At 47.9% G+C, this 15,621-nt stretch overlaps 1 protein-coding gene across 18 annotated transcripts in view; it reads right to left on the reverse strand.

Moving 5' to 3' along the window:
* Positions 1-15,621, reverse strand: part of CACNA1A (calcium voltage-gated channel subunit alpha1 A) — a 2,932,691-nt gene that overhangs the window by 1,509,572 nt on the left and 1,407,498 nt on the right. The gene's annotated exons all lie outside the window — the stretch shown is intronic.

A 15,621-nucleotide genomic window follows, 5' to 3' on the forward strand; every position in this document is an offset into this window, starting at 1 on the left:
CAGGAGGTTTAAGCGGTCCCGCCTTTTCCACACTTGGCGTGCCTTTATTCGACTCTCGACTCGAAGTCGATCTATGGTGATCGCCCGAGGAGGATTTCCACCTTTCCTTGTCCTGCTTTTTTGATGAAGATGATGATTTTTTCGACGAGGACTCTCTAGCTGAATGACTCCGAGATGACTCTTTTTCGGTCGGTCGAGATTTCTTCGCCAGTGGTTCCGACGAGGTAGCGCGGTGTGGTGTTTTCGCCGATTGTGTCGCAGTTATCCGTCGAATGATGAGGGTGGAGGCAGTATATACAATCCATATGTCCGTCCCCCTCGTAAACTTTTTTCAAGCCGCATGTCGCGCATGGACGGAACACCGCTTTTCCTGACATGGAGGAACATTTTCTCGAACTCCAACTCCAGATACACAACCTTGTACAAAATAGTAAGACGACGCGAGGAGATCCCACTACTTTGGAGACGGTTGAAATCTGAAGGGGAGCCGCGGGGCGGGCCTCTTATACTAGGACGGCCTACGGAGCGTGCATAGGCGGGTCCTAAAAGGACGTAGATAGGACACAAAAGTGTCAGAAGTTTTCCTATAGGAAAAGGCTATATATGTGTACCGAGGGTCCCAGTCTGACGACGGGGAATATTCTAAGCATGTGAATCCATGAAAGATCCAATGCTGGAGAAAGACTTTAATAGCCCTTCAAAGCACATCCCCCTTTTTTTCAGCATGCATGTAACAGTCTCTGATGACTTCTTTGCTCTTTCTCTGGCATGCTGTGGATCTGAAAGTTCATTTTTCTTTCACCCCAGTTGCATTCTGGGAGTTAAGGTTCGGACGAATCGTGTGACAGAGGGCAGCACCATTGATAGCATGCATGACACCGGAGGGGTAAAAGGGACTCCCCCTCCCCACTCCTGGCAGTGGTTCGTATTCCCCCTGACAGCGATACGACTGTGATCCTGTCACAAACACGTACAAACCAATTCAACACCCTGGCAGATGGGCCAAGGTGACAGAGATATTAAACTTCTTCCTGTGTTGATGTTCCCAATAATAGCAATATTGTCCCTTCTGACCCTTAGCCTCTGTCTCGGATGGTGTATAGCAATAGCCTGTAGAGCTGGATTAACAGTACTAAGCTCAAGAAAAGTGATATGTAACTTGTCGTGACACACAGCACGGAAAAACACTTGTTTGGGGTTGCTGTTGCTATTCTTGTTCAGAAGAGACTTGCTTAGCGTTTGGGCATTTGACTGTTCCTCTGGGTGGGACCAGACTGATATTACAAATGGATATTTCCCCTCTGTGAAAGGTAAAAATCTAAAATGCGGTTTAGACCCTTCTGAGTGGGGACCATCCCAGAGAACAGGTTATTCATCTGTGTTCACTCTCAGGAAAGGGGCATCCAACAATTTTCACAAAGGTTTCCTCCAGAGAAGGCCACATTCCACTGACAGATTCTTGATGTGTTCCCTACAGCCAAAGATAGAGTAGGTTCTAGTAAGACAGGTTTTCGTTTTGAGTACTTGGCCAACTGTTTTCATACATTGCTTGTTCCAAGACCTTTTCAACAAGGAGTTCATCTTTACAGGCTGCATCCTCTTTAGATACCACTGAGCCTGTCACACATGGTGTCTTGCCTTGCATGTGGCCTATCTACAGTTTTCAGCACTGCAATGCTCAGCTGGATATTGTAGCTTTTCTTGTTCATTTCATTTCAGTATTCATACTGCTTTTGTGCTACTCGGGATTGGAGCAGGTTCATGAATGGAAAGTGGGAAACACTTAGCATGTGGCTTTGATTTAGACAACCCTGATGATAAACAGGGTAGATTACAGGGCAAGGCTACTGCACACTTGGTATCACTTAGGGTTCCACCAGAAAGGTGTGCCAAATGTGTGTTACAAATATCAACTCTGGCGAGGAAGTGCAGTGGTAGCAATAAAGGGACATCCACACAGGCACTTTCAAACATGTATGTGGTTATGTGGTGGGTGGACTGTGAGGGTAGCACTGCTAAGAGAGCTCATGTGAAAGCAATCTCAATTGAGAAAGGGAAATGTGCAGTTTCCTCCACTCAGGCAAAAAGAAATTCCAAACCAAAAGGAGCTGTTTGAGACACTACCTGTTCCCATCCAATTAAAATCCAGTGTGTTTGCAACTACATATACATTCTCTTGTACTGAGGTCCAAATTAGCTCCAATGCACCATTTGGTCACATAGTTTAAGTCGGTAAGATGATGCTCATTCGGGACTTCAAACCTCCCCCTACTCAGTGATTTATTTAATGGACTACATACAATTGTTCCAGGTGCATAGGTTATCATTCATTACGCAGGAGTGGTTTACTATGGTTTGACAGTTTCTTTTTATAATTCCAGCAGAACATACTTTAAGGAAGGCATGGTATCAAACAGTGAAAACAGACACAAGTTATCACAGTTCAAGGGTGTTTATTGAACTTCAGTGGGTTGGTTATATTCCCATCTGAACCTAAATCTAAGGATGGGAGCAAGCTACGACCATCAAATAATAAGTGGAGTCTTTGTCAAAATAAAAGGGCCTATACTATTGCCAATCCTTACTTCTAAATACAAATGGTGTGGGACAACAATGTATGCAAAAAGAAAAGTGTTCAAGAAATGATATGTCAGGATGGTTGGGCAGTTGACTTCCCTTCCCCACATTTTCAGCACGGCGCAAGGCGGCACGCTCGAGCTTCGCACACACTCTGACTTCTCTGATACAGGGATATAGCGCAAAGCATAGGTATCAGGACCTTCTGTGCCAAAGTCTCTTTCCAAATAAGAGGTCTCTTATTGTAGAGGGCCTGATGTAACAAAACAAGCACCAAAGTTTCTTTATTATAAGGATTTTCACATTCACAAGTTCTCGGGTCCACTGTTCACCTTGGATCTCCCACCTTCAGGTTCGGACCCCTTTTTAGCATGATGTTCACAATTGGTCTCCCTCGTTCGGGCTAGGACCGCTTATTTCACATTCACAATTGGTCTCCCTCATTTGGGCTTGGACCCCTTAAACACAATGTTCACAATGGATCTCCCTCGTTCGGGCTTGGAACCCTTAAATACAAGTGATCTGTCCTGCGGATCACTTCATTCTCTCTACTCCTCCTCCCCCGACCTCCTCCCATTTCCACTCCTGCCAACTTCTTGCTCCCTTCCATTGGAACCGCCTTCCTCGCCCCGTCCGCTCCATCACCTCCTACCCCTCATTTCGCACTTCTCTAAAATCCTTCTCTCTTCCACTCTCCCCCCAGCACCTATTGTTTCCTTTCTCACTACTGAACCCACCTCCACCCACTCTTCCTACCCCCTCTCTCACTTCTGTACCTCTCTATTTGTACTTAACCTCATCATTAATGTAAATTGTTCTTTGTACTGTTTTCTGGTTTAGATTCATTGTCATGTATTGCTTGTTGTATTCGCTTATTCCTCTTGTAAAGCGCTTTGGATTAAAGCGCTATATAAATGAAAATAAATACAAATACAATGTTCAAAATTGGTCTCTCGTTCGGTTTCTGACCTCTTAAACACAATGGGCCTCATTACGAGTAGTGCGGTAAGGGATACCGGGCACCGGTAAGGAGACCGGTGCCGGTAATCCCTTACTGCCCTACTACGAGTTCCCTTAGCGGGTCCCTCCTTTAACGCCTGGTCTGACCAGGCATTATGGACGGGACCCGCTAAGGGAAATCAGAGCCAATAACGGTACCGCAAATTGCGGTACCGTTATTAGCTACTTACCGATTCCCATTGAGCCCTATAGGGGCTCAAATGGGAATGGGGAATGGTTTTTCCAATGGGGATTTACTGGTCCTGCAAAGGTCGGACTACACCGGTAAGTCCCCATTGAACGAGACCAGTGCCGGTACCGTTATTGGAGGCAGTCATGGCGCAAATAGCACCATGACTACCTGCAATCTCGGAATGAGGCCAAATGTTTACAATTGGTCTCCCTCGTTCGTGCTCGGACCCCTTTGTATCAAGAATCAAAGACTTTTGATTGTGCAATAGATTTAGCTTAAACCGTCACAGGACCACTTCGATTAATTTCATTCCACATTCTCGTTCTTTTACTTTCTTTTCTGCCACTTCTTAGCTGGCTACCCCACAGAGACCTTCAATTGAGCACACTTGCGGTGCCGGACCACTCTGTTACTGGTATTGAATCTTTCTTCCTTCGACTTAAGGATTCAACAACAATTAAGCTTTCCTTGCGTCTGTGATAACACACGTTCTTGTGCTCTTGATAGAATGTTGCTGCTTGCAACCTTGACTTCAACACAGGCCAGTCTTGCATCGGACTCCTCAACCCAGTGGCTGTGTTGATCTCTCTGGCGCTGCTTTGTTCTTGGAGCCAAGGAAGGTACCGCAGTGGCTGCTGCTTCTACCCGACTATCAGGCAGGCAGGAGGGCCCTGGGTATCTCTGACACACAATGCAGGATTCTTCAGTCTGGTTTCCTGGCCTTAGGCTCTTTAATCTGAAGGATTTAGAAAAGTCACAGTTTCTTGCCAGAAAGGTCAACCCCTACTAGGTTAGCTGCCTTTCTCCCCTTGTTCAGCTGCCATCCGGAAAACACTATTCCTTTGTGTGCTTTGCCTCGCTCAGAGTGTGCTCTTGTGCTCCGCCTTTTATCTGTGTCGGGAAGTTTAATGGTAGTCCGGTGTGAGTAATTGCCTGACCTTGCCTGACCATAGTAGTGGGACATATCAGGTACAATGCTCAGGTGTGAGTTGGTTTCCTCCCAGAGCGGGTTGTCCGTGTGAAAGTGTTTGTGAAGGGAAGGGGGTAAAGATCCAAAGTACCCTACCGGGTAGGATGGGGTAAAAGTGTTACAGGGAAGGGAATACCGCTTCTCGCCATCAGGTGTCCTACTCTGCGAAGACCTCTTCCCCAGGTGATCCTCCTGCATTGGTCCACCCCCAGGAACTGGATCCAAAAGAGATGGCTGTGTTCTGGCCACCTGGATGACAGATCCCCGGGGACTAGCGGATGAGACACCTTCTAGTCTCTTACAATAACTTCCGCATGAGTTTACTTGCTTACTGAGCATCATTTATTCTATACAATTTCTATTTAAAGTGATGATATTTTTGTCAATATTTCCAAAATTCCAAATAAGGTCTTCAGGCTCTTCATATGCTGACGACACTCAGATCTATCGGTCTGTCAATAACTATACAGATTTCTTACAGATCTATTGGATTGTATGTCTGACGTTAAACAGTGGACGATTCTTAACGTGATATTTTAGGGAGAGACAGGGTAAAAAGCATTAAAGAAACCTACCTTTAACAGAACAAACACTTGTATCATGAATCATACAGCAGAAGATGTCGAGTGAACTTGTTTTTCACAAAAAGGGAAGTCAAAAACCATTAAAAAGCTGTCAGCTTTTAGGGTGTGTTCCTTGGTCTTTCCTCACAAGGCGGGTACAAAGAGCTGGCTTGAAATGCAACTAACGTATGACGGGACCAGCAACTGTGCTTTTTATTTTTCTACATGACTGAAAGTACATGACTGAAAGTACTTGTTGCTGCCAATCCAGCCATTATTTCGCATGATTTTATTTTTTTAGTGATAGCTATACAGGGAAACTTTGTTGACATTCTTTTAATAAAGGAACAATTAAAGTTACGCACTGTAATGACTAGAGTACTCATTTCCCCCATCCTTGTGGGGCGTCCCCCAACATGGGGACGGTACCAGAACCTTTGGCAGTGAATAACAGAGCTTCGCCTTTAAATTTAGTATGGCGCGCCTGGAGCGTGGGAACGCCCCGCTGAGGCATCACCCTCCAGCGCCTCAACTCAGTCCCCTTTCAACACATCAGACACTTAGATACCTGGCTACTCCTAGTACATATTAGCCACTGGCAAACTAGCGGGGGAAGGTGGGTGGTATGTATGGAGGAAAGGGGACTATGGACTATGAATACTCTAGTCACTACAGTGAGCGACTTTAATTACTCATACATCCAGTCCCCTTTCCTCCATCATTGTGGGAGATTCCACTGAACAAGAACATAGGGTGGAGCTGTGATAACCTGCCTCTTATCTAGGACAAAGCAAAAGACTTCAGAACCGCCTGACCAAACTCTGCATCGCACCTGTTGATGGTGTCCGGTGAGTAGTGCTTACAAAAGGCCGATGGAGTGGACCAAGTAGCCGCCCTGCTGATGACATCCCAAGAAGTATGTCTCCGAAACGCGACGGCCGTGGCCTTTGCTCTGGCTGCATGGGCATGAATTCCCTCAGGAACAGGTTTGCCCATGGACGTGTACGCCTCTGAGATGGCCTGAACCATCCAACGGGGGATGGAAGCCTTGATAGCCCGAGAGCCGGGGGAGGAGCCCCCAAAAGTCACAAACAATGCCTCGGAATTCCTGAAGCATTTCATCCGAGAGAGATAAAACTTGAGGACCCTGTTGAGGTCCAAGGAATGCTGGGCCCTCTCTGCCTTGTACTGCGGGTTCAGAAAGAATACCGGCAGGCAGATCTCTTGATTGAGAGACCACCTTGGACAAGAGGTTTGGGTGAGTGTGCAAGATGACCTTGTTGTTGTGAAACGTGGTAAAGGGCTTGCACAAGGACCATGCCTGCAGCTCACTAACCCTGCGTGCAGAGGTGAGAGCCACCAGTAAAACTGTCTTCAGTGACACCAAGCAGATGTCCACGGAGGACATCGGCTCGAAAGGCTAGCGCTGCAAATTTGCAAGAACCACATTGAGGTCCTAGAACGGGTGTGGCCTATGCACTGGTGGAAAACGCCTAGAAAACCCCTTAAGGTGGGCCTTAACCACCGGGTTGGCCGCAGAAAACACATGCTCAGGGGGATTCTTTTAAGCCGCAAAGCCGCTAAGTAAGTGCAGCACATTTCCACCTGAACTCCAGAATGAGCCATGTGTGCTGAAAAAGCCAGTACGCTACCCATAGGACAGGTGACAGGGTCCAGACACTTGTCACAAGTCCAATGGCAGAACCTAGTCCATTTACTCTTCTACAGGGAGATAGTTGAGGGCCTCCTAGCCTGCAGAATGATGTCCCAGTTGTCATCTGAAAAATCAGCATGCTGAAGCCTAAGCTGGTCAGGAACCAGGCCTCCCGTGCCAGCTTGGCCGGGTCCGGATGTTCTACCACCACACCCTGGTACGTCAGGAATCCCCTGCTTGAGATCGGAAGGTGGATGGGCCCCTGGGAGCACAACTGCAGCAGATCCAAAAACCAGGGTCTCGAAGGCCAGTGGGCAGCAATCAGGATGAGGCTTCAAACACCAAAACCCAAAACTTGCAGAGGGTCCATTGGAGCAGAGGGGTGGGTGGGAACGAATAACACCTGCGGCCGTGTCAACAGATTTGGAAGACATCTCGGAAATACCTCCTACCCCATCCTGCCTACAAAGCAAACTAGGGTACTTGGAAACCGAGAGGATGTGAACAGATCCAGGGGCCTCATTATAACTCAGGCGGTCCGGAAATAACGGTGGCGGTAAACCCGCCGAAACCGTTGTTTCCGGACCGCCTGATCCCGACTCCTGCAGGCGGGAGGTGATGTTCCCACCAGGTCTGACCTGGCGGGTTTAACACCGCCCGCCTGCAGGCGGCCGAGGAAACACCGGCAGCTGTTATAATGAGGCCCAAGGAGTCGCTGTGCAACTCCCATTCATAGTTGTTGTACCCCATGCGGCTCCGGTTTGGCATTGCTGTCCCTCGGGAGGTGGACTGCTGAAATCCAAATTCCCTCCATCAGGGCCCATTCCCAGATCAATACAACCTCCATTCAGAGGATTGGGGAGCAGATGCCACCCTGCTTGTTCAGGTAAAACACTGTAGTAGAATTGTCCGTCCTGACCAGAACAGACTGTGTGCCAGGCCCACTGCCCTGAGTTCGAGCAGATTGTTACGCAGGAGGGTGTCGTCCTGCACCAAACTCCTTTTTTAAATTTGTTTTATTTGTTTATTAGTTTAGGATTTACAATTACATTGCAGATTATCAAGATCTTACATCCTTATGAGATTCAGCAACAGTGTCTGGTATTGCATCCAATGCTAAACCATTGAACCAATATACATAAACAGAAAATTTCAAACAAACACCCAATGCTTGTCTAATTAGGATATATGATGCTGAGTATTGTTGAGTGTCTTAGTAAGTCCGGCGTGTGCCAGGTGAGCAGTCCTTGTTGATCAGTGAAAAGGTCCAGGGCTTATGCATATAACTTGTGTGCAGTTAGAATTAAGAAGGAAAATTAAAAAGTCCCTGATAAAAAGCATTCATGGTGGTTTGTCGTCTGAGGGGTAGAATACAGTCAACAAGGCTTTCCAGGATACAAATTTACCTGCTGCATCCCCACCCTGCGCCTGTATCTCCCCATTCCATGCAGTTGCCTCAGCAGCACACCAACGTACCAGTTCTCTAAACCATATATCAAACTGTGGGCCCTTTTTTTATTTCCATGTCATTAGTAAACATCTCTTGGCTAATATGCATGCTAAATCCATGAATTTGGTGGCATGTTTATACTTGCTCCGTCTGGGGTATATACCCAATAGGCATTCAAGTGGATTCCAGCGATAGCTTTTGTTCCCAGCTTCTTCACAAGTCTGCTTAATTCTGGACCATAAACGCTGTACCACAATGCATGCTGGACCACACTCCATGAATGGTGTAGCCCTCCAGAGGAGCCCCCCAGCCTGCCTGAAAGAGAGGAGTCCATCATCACCGCCAGAGTAGGCTCTGATCGGATGAAGGGGACTCCCACTGAAACACTGCCATACAGAAGCCACCAGTGAAGTTCGGGCAGTAGGGGCGGTGGTATTAGGATTCTGTCCGACTGAGACCCTGTCTCCTGATCCCAATTGGCTGCCAGGTGGAGCTGGAGGCGCCTCATCTTCAGGTGAGCGTGCTGTACAGTAAGCACGCAGGACGCCATCAGGCCCAGAATGTGCTGGAACCACAATGCAGAGGAGGTCGTGTTGGCCAGAAAGTGCCCCACCACCCTGCGAAGGGACAGAAGCCTCTGGGGCATAGGGAACACCCGCTGAAAGGTAGTGTTCCAACCCAACCCTAGGAAGACCAGTTCCTGAGAGGGGCACAAATGAGATTTCATCTAGTTGAGGGAATAACCCAGCTGATGAAGGAGATCTGCCAATCTCCAGCAGGAGTGCGCCACCCCTTCGGGTGACCCCGCCCTTACCAGCCAATTGACCAAATAATGGTACAGATAATGCTCCTCCGAGCGGAGAAGACCCGCCACTGCATTCATCAACTTTGTAAGGACACGAGGAGCCAAGTTCAGGCCGAAGGGCAGCACCTCGAAATGAAAGTAGTACGACTAAGGGAACTACAGAAACATCTGATGTAGTTGGTAGATGGCAACATGCAGGTAGACATCCTTGAGGTCAAGGGAACACTACCCTGTGCAAGTGTGTTAGGCTTAATCCTGTGCAGTTCCCTTAGGGAGCACTACACAAGATTAGGACTACAGGTGAGAGCAATAAATCCCCTTTGGTATCAGTCTGTACCACAAAGGTTTAGTTGGTAGCTGTGGCTGAGAAGTCAGACTTATCTCAAGAGGGAGATGAGCAGTATTCAGGGTTTAAACAATAGGCCTACTGCACTATGGCACAAGAAAACACTGACCAAAGCTTTGTATTAAAAAGTATATATATATTTATGTTATACATTTCTAGTTAAACACATCTATCACAGTTCTTAAAGCAAGTTAAATAAGTCAGAGGAAAAATATACACACTCCCTAGTTAAATTGTAGACCAAGTGAACCAGAGTGAAAACTGAGCAAAACGGCACAGTGAAAACTACACAAAAGGGGTACTCTATCAATTTCTCACAAGGGAGGGAAAGCACAAGTTATATAGAAATAGCTTTTCACACCCTAGCATCACTTCCCATAAGTTTGCATCAGTATAGGCATTACTTAAATAAAAACTGAGCAAAATGGCATTTCACAAGGTTTGGAAAGGAGAAGAAAAGGGTAGTTATAAGAAGTAGGTGCATCAGTAGGTGCATCAACACAGCTCTAGTTGAGAATCAATCTAAAGAAGGCAGTTCTAACAAATGTAGTCAGAGTCAATAGGCCTGTGCCAGAGTCAGTGGTACAGGGCAAGGGCCCAGGAGCAAAATGTTCTTGTAGCTGCAGTCAAGTCTTTGGTTAACGATTTTGAAAAGGTGGATGCAGGAAGCGAAAGACAATGTTAAGAGAGAGGGGCGGTCAACCCAACAGGTAGGTAAAGGATTTAAAACACCTTTAGTGCTACCGCGAAGAAAGGGCGGCCTGGCGGAACAATGTACCTTTAAAATGAAGAAGTGGATCCTGCGGTGGCAGTTGTTCCTGGTAGTTCCTGCGGTTCGGGTGATCCAGCAGAGGAAGGGAGGCTCTCGTCATGGAGGAAGGTTCGAGTTACTGCACTACCTAGGGATGAAACCAGCCGCGGTGCTGCCCAACAAATAAAAGGTCGCTCCTTTAAATCGCGGTCCGGGTGGACTGGTGGCTGGCTATCCGGCCTCCGAGTACAGGGTACGGGAGATTCGACCAAGGCAGCTCCGAGAAGGCGATTGGCAAACTGGTTGGCCCCACCAGCACAAGGGAAGAAGGCTCTTGCAGGTGAAGATCTTCTCTCGTCGTGCAGAGAAAAGTGGTGAGACGCTGCAGCAGGGCTTCACCAGTGGTTCAGTCGTGGCAGATGTCGTTGGCTTCTCTCCTCTTCGGCTTCTTAGTTCCAGTGGCGACGCCTTGCTCTTCCAGTCCTCAGAACCCTGCTTTTATGCAAAAAGATCCCCATTCATACAGCCTAGCTGTCACTCACAAAGTGGAGTGGTCATGTTAACGGGAGACCCTCCAGCCTATCAGGATAGAGTGTGACATGGGTTGCTGAGGCTACCCTGTCCAGGGGTCCTACTCCCCCTCCCACACAATGGACCCACTCCAGACTCAGTGGCGCCGAATGGAGGGCTTCTCGGCAGAAGCCCGCCAAACGGACGAACAAATGATCCCCGACCTGGGTTAGGAGTTTAGAGAAAGACACGAGAAATAAGTTATATTAACGTTTTAGCAAATAAAACCTACCAGAGTAAAGTTAATATTAAAATACACCAGCAGTATGTTAGAGGCTGTCAGAAAAAGTGGTAGCCTCGAACAATGGGAAAATCCCATAGGAAAATATTTGCGGTTGAATATTTTTGGTAGTAACCACTGCCACCAGCCAGAAACTTTTGAGAGAGGGACTGTACGGTACCCTCTCAAAAATGAACATAAGGGAAAACCTATTAACCCTTTCCTGTACCTCCATAGTAAGATGGGTTGTACTGGTTTTGTTCACAGAGATTGACTAGTAAAGTCAATGGGGACTTTACATGCCCTGGGAGACAGTAGTCAGTCCCAGGGTATAGAGTCTATGTTTGGGGGTCGCTACGACATCCTTGTGTCACTGCACGGAAGGTGCTGTGTAACACATGTGCATAAAGATGGTTTCTATGGAGGGGACAGAAACTCTATAGGCATTCAACACAAAACTAGCCTAGAATACACATAGCAAAAATGCCTAAGAGTGGGAAAAAGAGTCTCACTCTTAGCAGGAGAATAAAACAAACCCTTCAAATCCAGCAAAGCTGCTGGGGGACTCTATATGTAAGGGAAATTAGCCATAAAATGAGAATTCTCCCTAACAACGTGCGCGGACATAATCATCTTGAAGCGTTCCAGCTGTAAAGACAGATTTAGAATGACAGGTCCAGGATTACCCTCAGGCTAGCCTGGTTGTTCATGGGTAACTCAAAACCCCTGCAATAGTAACCGGAACCCCTGTCTACAAGAGGAAACGGTTCTATCGCCTGCATCTCCAAGAGGGAAACGACTGCCGGTAAAAGAGCAGGGGACCCAATTTGACGAGGAGGAGAGGAAGATAGAAGCAAAGGAAGAGGAAGATCGAAGCCTAAGGAGACCACAGACAGGATCCACGAGTTGATGCAAAGACGGTTCCTGGTGTCCTGGAACAGAGCCAAACAGCCCCCCACAGACGAGCTGTGTTCCCTGACCTTGATGTCGCTGCTTCTTGGTGTCAGAGGCGGGGGCAGAGGAGGGGGAGCAGAAAAACCTGCGCAACTTCCTATGCTGCTTCCTCCTAATGTCACTGGGCGACCTGTCAAGCCTATGTGTACCGTGGTCCTGGAACTGCTTGAATCAGGAGAAGGTGCAGAATTTGAACTCAGTCCTGCCCTGGGACTGAGGGAAGGATTTCTGACCCGATTTTGTCAGGGTGGCCAAGGACTTGGCAGTTTGAGTGGAGGTTTTCTTCTTTGTCAACTCATCATCAGGCGACGAATGAAAAAGGTCCAAGCCCGCCAGAATCCGTTTCTGTATGTCAGATGAGAACTTAGTGGCATGCATCCACGCCATTATTCTCATCTTGACCTCAAGGCACAGCCCTCTGCTGGCTGTGTCGATGTAACAGATCGAATACTCCATGAGGTCCTGCGCAATAACCCGGGCACCTGCCAGATTGGCCTTGAAGGAGGCTTGCTTGTCTGAAGGGAGGTTGGGCATAAATTCCCTGAGCTCCGCCTCAACTTCTGGTTATCCACGTTGGCTTGCTGTAGACACAGCCTGAGATGGAGCCCAGAGGGAAGGAGGCTGAAATCATCCTGCAAAGCCCACTTGATGGGCGAAAGCACTGGCGGGCCCTGAGCCGGATCCAAGATGGTCGCCTGCCTGGCAGGCTCGGCCATGTGCCGCTGTTTCATTTTAAAGCTTTGTCCAATGCCTTGGGTGGGAGGACACGAAGGACCTGAGCCGAGAGTGGCCTCAGACATGAGAGGATACAACTTATGTCTTGCACCCGAAGCAGAGGTGTTGACCTCTGAGAGCCCTCTAGGTGGCGCTGAGCCCTCGGTCGGACGACCGGTAGTCAGAACGCCCTGATTCACACACTCGGAGCAAGCTCCAGTAGGCTGGAAGCCCTCGGCACCTGTGCCCGTAGCCATGCTGGATGTAGCCGAGGACAGACTATTGGAGGTTGCACTTGACGATACCTTACCCCTTGGACAGAAGACGAGGACAAGCCGGATCGTCCTTCCGAGTACAGCCTGGAAGGCCCCTGTGCCCCTCAACTCACAAGCCAGTAGTCTGGAAGGCCTCAGGCCTGTCCCTGGACCGCCCAGTAGAGCCCCCGGGCCCCTCTGTAATAGAGCTGGTAGCCTTAGAGGCCTCGGGCCTGCCAGAACCTGAATCCGAGGAACCCGGGTCCGTGGAAACCCCAGGGAAGGAGTCACTAAATTGTGGAGCCGTGCTGAACAGAGGGCCTACCTTGTTTTGACGTGAGACCCTGGAGACAAAGTCCTTAAGGTGGGACGGAGGGTAAGTGTTGAAGATCTCCCTCCACAGCGACAAACGATTCTTCAATGCCCTGTGACCAAGAGCGATGCAGGCCGAACATGAGTCCCAGCAGTAGTCGGGCCCCAAACACTCAAGACAGAGTGCATGGGTGTCTGAGGCAGGGAACGAGCGGTCGCATGAGGCACATATTGTGAATCCTCCTGCGATCAACATGACCCGGGAGCGGCGAGGCACCGAAGGGAAGTGAAATAAGAATTTAAAAACGGGGAGCAAGCGAAAAGCTAAAAAAGTCTCTGCACTGGATGCCAGGTCCGACACCATCCATGCAGAAAAAGGGAATTCGGTGAGGCACCGGATGGTGGAGCCTCGGCAGGGCGTTCCCATGCCAGAGGCTGCACCCCTGCGTGCTATACTAAATTTAAAGGGGAAGCTCACATTTTTTGTGCCAAAGGTTCCGGAACCGTCCCAATGTTGGGGTACGCCCCACAAGGATGTAGGAAAGGGGACAGGACGTATGAGTACTAGAAGTCACAGATGACTAGATAGGCTTCATTTATTTCATAATGATTAAATGGTTATGAACTGATTTCATTTTATTATTACAAAGATAGTATTCTCTCTGTATTAAAAATGTGTACTGAGGTCTCGCCACAGGGCAGAAATATTCAGTGTTTATGAACATCAATGAAGATCTCTTGATGGAGAAACCGAGACATCACTCCGATTTTTGTTGGAGAAAGCTAGAAATGCACCATAAATTGAATTCTCTAGCTGCACCCAGTTGCATGCACACCTCCAACACTGCTGAGACAGTTACTATTTGAATTTCGCAGTGGACTGGCTGGTGGCTAAAGATCAGGGTAACAGCAGCACAGGTCCTTAGTTAAAGTAAAAAAAAAAAGTGAAGGGAGAAAATAAAGTGCAGCACCATTGATATGCCATTCAGAAAGTAATGGTAAAGGTTCCAGAATACTGGTGGGCATTCATTCTGCAGCTGAGGAGCATGTATCTGGAGCATGTACCTGCGGAAGAGTATACAACCCCTAGTGGCACCTGTTTCGAATATGTGCACATAAAGAGAATCACATACAACTGGGAGAACCTGCACTACAGAAAGCATGGGCATAGAATTGCTATGGACCGTCCAGTTACTTGTGGTGCATAGGTACACCTAGGGAGTGCCTAAATGTTAGCAGCTGCACCAAGCATACACAAAAGGTGACTGAATACTAGGGGCCTCATTACGACCCTGGCGTTAAGGGTTTAACGGTGCCGTAAAAGGTGTTGGCGCCGTTAAACCCTTAACGCCTGATTATGAGGTCCCTTTGCGGGACCCGACCTTAACGGCTGGTTTTTCCAGCCTTTAAAGTAGGGACCCGCAAAGGGACTTTGGTGCTAATAACGGTACCACAATTTGCGGTACCGTTATTAGCGCCTTCCCCATTCCCATTGAGCCCTATGGGGCAAAAATGGGAATGGGGAAGGGCCATGGCGGCATGGGGAATTACCGCCCCACCAACCTCGGAATGGGGTGGTAATTCTCCATTCCGCCCTGGTGGACACCGGCATGGACCATGGTGCTAATAGCCGACTTGTCGTAATGAGGCCCCTAGTCTCTAAACACTCCTCAAAGAATGTGTCCAATTATGACCCTACTTCAGTGTGGATTTTAAAACAAATCCCAATTAGAACACCTTATATAACCTGCAGGTGCTTTCATCAAACTGGACCTTCATTCCACACTTAGAGGTTCCAAGATTAGAAGCGCAGAGCTGCTATTGTTGGTGGTGCCCAGAAGGTAGAACCCTATTGGTGTTGGATCTGTCCTCTGAAACACACTGACACTAGAAATCCCACCAACAGAATGTTATTTGGCCTACCATGGTTAGTTTAAAATCATTGCTTCATCTGCACTGTTTAGCATGGCAGCAGTACGGGTGTGTGGATATGTTGTTCTGATGTTATGCGCAGCGACCACTGTGGCGACAGATCAACATGACAGTACATAATAATATCATAACTTAAATGTTACTGTCATATGTTTTCATCTTGCAAATGACTGAAACCGTTTTCTTAATTTCTAACAAATGACATTTGACAGAGACTGGTCAAACTGCCCGTGAGTCCATGTTAAAGATCCCAACACAGAAAATCAGCATTTCTGCAGATTTCCCCTTTGGGGCATGTTTTGTACATTTAAAAAGCAGGCTATAATTATGCTAGGGCCAATCCTAGTTCTCTTTATT

The sequence above is a fragment of the Ambystoma mexicanum genome, chromosome 3q, assembly GCF_040938575.1.
Source record: "Ambystoma mexicanum isolate Mex_15411 chromosome 3q, UKY_AmexF1_1, whole genome shotgun sequence".
Taxonomy (NCBI): Eukaryota; Metazoa; Chordata; class Amphibia; order Caudata; family Ambystomatidae; genus Ambystoma; species Ambystoma mexicanum.